The sequence below is a fragment of the Nicotiana tabacum genome, chromosome 14 (assembly GCF_000715075.1).
Source record: "Nicotiana tabacum cultivar K326 chromosome 14, ASM71507v2, whole genome shotgun sequence".
In the NCBI taxonomy this organism is placed as follows: domain Eukaryota; kingdom Viridiplantae; phylum Streptophyta; class Magnoliopsida; order Solanales; family Solanaceae; genus Nicotiana; species Nicotiana tabacum.
Genome location: NC_134093.1, coordinates 83,802,052 through 83,806,459, shown reverse-complemented (window position 1 = coordinate 83,806,459; position 4,408 = coordinate 83,802,052). Strand labels below are relative to the sequence as shown.

The following is a 4,408-nucleotide window of genomic DNA, read 5'->3' as shown; positions in this document are numbered from 1 at the left end:
GTTGTTATATCCTTTACCGGCCATTGATCTTTAGCCACTGAAGCTGGGGTCGGAAAAGCCTTTAACGGCTATTCTCACAAACGCTGGTAAAAGGTCTGACTTATTGCCGCTAATGACCATTAGCTTTAACAGTAATTATTTGCGGCAATTATGATGGCTGCTAAATCTATTTCCATAATTGTTTAGTTTGCTCTTTTAGCGCCTATCTTTATTGCAGGTAAATCAAATTAAATTGCCGCCAAAAATCACATACTTTAACGACTATTATAATGGCTGCTAAATTCATCTAGAAAATTATTTAATTTGCACGACGTTCATTTTTATTATTGATAAATCCAATTAAATTATTGAAAATTAATAACCCTTCTAGGTACAATTTAACAACCTTTTTATTGTCATTAAAACTATCTTTGAATTGGCAAATACTATAAAATAATTCACAAAAATATAATATTTCATTATATCTAGACAAAAAAGCGAGTAGTAATCTACATTATTAATGTAAGAACGACATAAAAGATAAAATTATATTGAATTATATAATTAGTGTCATTACAACTAATCCTATCGAATACCCACAATAACAAAATAATAGATACATAAGTTCACAAAAATAATTCCGCAATTCTTCATCGTATTGAAATCTTCCAAGTGCTATATTTTTGGACATTATTTATATGACCTGAAATAACAATAAATGTATGTTAAGATATGAAATCAAGTGAATAAAAATAGTAATTCTATATGTAAATATATTCTGAAAGGAGCTGCCAACTTCAACCAATTAAAATGAATCCTAATAACTGGGAGAACATTAAAAAAATTATTTAACAAAACTCACAATTGCTCAACCTTTCATTCATTATGTCTTGATCAATTAAGGGAACAAACAAATGAAAGAGAATGGTCAATTAACAAAGTTCACTAATTCGCAAAATTGTACTACTCAGGCCAAAAAAGATGGATCCTCTAGTTACTGCTCCAAAAACCAACCTTTTCAATTCTCTTTTCAGTAACACACATAGCACTATAGATGTATCATACAACTTAATTTTATCATTATAGTTAAAAATCATCTTAACACAAACTTAATCATGTAAATCAGCTGACCGCTAGAAGTATTAGGGGAAAGCAAGCAGAACAATAGCCTCTTAAAAATAACAGAGACAACTATTTGACAACACAAATTGAGATGCAAAACAAACACCAACGTATAACCAAGTTTGACACTTCACGCTGTAACAAATCTAATTATTCTAGATAATCAAATTATCCAGCATTTTCCCCATTCAATTTCAGAGAGTATGGAGCCATACCTAGAATAGAACAAGAGTTGCAAATTATTTGGCTATTAGTATGTTGAGAATAACAATGGTAACCACTATTCCTTAAACTTGGTGATCTGAACAACTTCAACTTTCCCTATACATATATTTCCTGCAGCAAAGCCTTTACATACAGAGATAGTATTCTGATTAGCAATCTGATAAACAATAACATAATTTGTATTATCAAGTGTGATGTTTATCACCTTTTATCTATTTTCGTAAAAATTTCTTTTAAGAATACTTAATAAAGACAAATAAAGGGTATTTTTTTGGAAGCAATATGGCATAGGCAAAACATCCTTTGATCACATACTACATAAATAAAATCTATTCAAGCCCTTTCCACAGAGGCAAATGATAAAATCCTGATCCAAATAGATAGTCAATCTTAGATATAAAGTTCCTATACATATAGGAAGAATCTTACAATTAGTATTAAATTTGAGCAGCTTTGGCTTTTACGATCCATTATAACTGCTTGATTACCTATCTTATCTGCACTATCTTTAAGAGCAAAAAGAATACTAAAACATCTGTTAAAGATTTGAAAAAGGTAAGATGTTTAAAAACAAATAAGGGGAGAAGGGAATTCAATTTTCTAGAGATGGTTGCTCTCTTAGGCAGCACGTTAAAAGTGTATGATGTCTAAACATCTAACACAAGGGTGATAGAGTATATTTTCATCATGTTCGCTTGACAGCTTCCACAATCAAACTTTCCCAATCACATCATGTCTCTAAAATATAATGGTCCTTGCTAACTTGTGCATAATTAAATTAGAAAGAGAATCGAGTTAGCCATGAAAATTATGTAAAAATGAGAGATTATTTACTTTGTTGAGGACTTATCTTTTCACTAAAAAGAAAAATCTTTCTTAGCCGTGTAACTTTCAAGTTTTCCTCTTCACTTAAGAAACATTATAAAAGAAAAATATATCACCATAACAAAGAGATTAAGGGAAAAAAATATAATTCTCATATGATAAAAAATTCAAGCAAATATTAGATATTTGAGCGGTTACCTCTAGAATTGCCCATATGAATATGATGTTGTCTCATTGAGAAAGATCGAGAAGAGTTCATTACTGTGCAAAAGAAAACATGAGCCACAAAATTATTTATCACTCTACAAAATGGAAGCCAAAGGCCTTCTAAGATGAGAAAGTTACAAGAAAATAGCATGAAGTGATTAAATAAATTTTGTAACCGGACGCCGTTATATAAGAAGGTATTGTAACTGTCAAAAATAAACATGCATTGTGAATTTCAATTCTATTAGAGATCCTAACATCACTACATGCTTTTGGTGATATAGTATTCAAGTTATTTACCAGGTCATAGTAACTAGAGATGTTCCAAGAACATTAGTCAAGGTGTTCTGAGTTGAAACATGTCAGATGAAATAACCACCTGCCTCTGCTGAGCAAAATCATGAAAAAACTTAACATATGAACAAAAGTTGTAATTTTCTGATTTTAGTAAACTAATACTTTTTCATACTAGACCTTGTGACTAATGCTTTCAAATCTCTATTGTTTACAAAATCTGTAATTAGGTTGCCTTGCAAATTAAAATTAGATATCTTAACTTACCGTAGAATCTTACAATGCAAGACACCCACTGTTTCAAAAGTTTCATATCTAAATTAACTTTTGGTTTGATTCCTTCTTTCTAATTAATGAAAAATTTCATTTGAAAAAACCTTCATGACTCCAGATTCATCTCCTTTCTCTAAATTTTGGACCCATCATGCCTCAACAATTAGAAGACTAAATTTTCTAGAAAATAAAATGTCAGACTAGCACATTGCAAATACACATTCCTATATAAACCCAACCACGTCACCGCCTCCGTCCCCCACTACACTAAGATTAGGTCTCAGATGATTAACCTAGAAACGTTTTTACATCTCATCAACCATGAACTCCTCTAAACTGCATTCCAATTCCCTTTTTCAAGTTTTTTTTTACATACTCCATCAAATCTTATCTCATCAAACCCATAATATAAAAGTAATAGATTTCAAGAGAGAGAGAGAGAAGGGGGAGGGGGGTGACTGAGGGAGTGAGAGAGATATGAGTTGGGTTACCTTGGGTTGATGGTCGGCGATGATTAGAAAAAGATGAGATTGGCATCGGCGCGACTGAGAGAGATGAAAGCCCTTTTGCTTATTTCCTCCATCTAAATTTTTCCTTAATTGAATCTATTCAAATTACGGGAAAAATATTTAGAGGGAATAGGTGATTGTTGTGAAAAATAATGGGAGGGAAAACCGTTTAATTGACAGTAAAAGAGCACCTTTTCCTAGAAAGTATTGATCTACCGCTAATATCTCAATTTTAGGAATACTATATCGGCAATAAGTTTATTGCCCCTAAATAATAGTCGGTAAAAGATATTTTTGTTGTAATGTCAGTTTTTTCTTCTCCTGAGTTCGGAGAACTCGGATCCCTTTTTCTCTTCTTTTCCTCACCCTGTCTCGAAGCAGGGAACTCGGAGGGGCAATCCTCGCCACCAGATGGGGACCTCATTGCAACATCCTTGGGAAGACCTGCAAAGAAAAGGAAAATGAGTGAGGGCCCAGTAACACGGAGGAAACCTAAGTGTTGTTCACACGAGAAAGGAATCTCACCGTGACAACGGGCCTCCCATTGGCCCCCTTGGACACGATGCCCTCGACCCACTCCTTGAGTCGAGGAACTGCATCCGGCATACGAGTAGCAGCTGCACCACCATAAAACATCGATGAGAAGGGAGGAAAACAAAAATCGATAAACGAAATCTTGAGAGCAAGGTTATACTTACGCGTCATGTTCCATTTCTCAAGAAATGACATATACTTGGCCAGGATTAAATTTGATGTCTTCACTAGTATGAATCGGCCTGACCAGCCTCGGTTCCGGTCCTTGTCGATGCTCGAGAATTGGGCCTTACTAGCCCGGCTGCCAAGTTTGATTAATCCCCCCGATAGAATCGGGGACTATACAAACGCATGAGATGGTCGATGATGAAGGGGCACCCCTAGATTTTGTTTACGAAGAAGCAGAGGAGAATTACTATCCTCCAGAAAGAAGGATGAAT

General features: G+C 34.0%; 1 long non-coding RNA gene across 1 annotated transcript; it reads right to left on the bottom strand.

Moving 5' to 3' along the window:
- Positions 1 to 512: 512 nt before the first annotated feature.
- LOC107798076 (uncharacterized) lies at positions 513 to 3,747 on the bottom strand. Its single transcript, XR_012698727.1, has 4 exons — positions 3,417 to 3,747; positions 2,350 to 2,412; positions 1,317 to 1,449; positions 513 to 682 (listed from the first exon to the last, which is right to left on the bottom strand). It is a non-coding gene; the product is annotated as an uncharacterized LOC107798076 (long non-coding RNA).
- Positions 3,748 to 4,408: the final 661 nt, after the last annotated feature.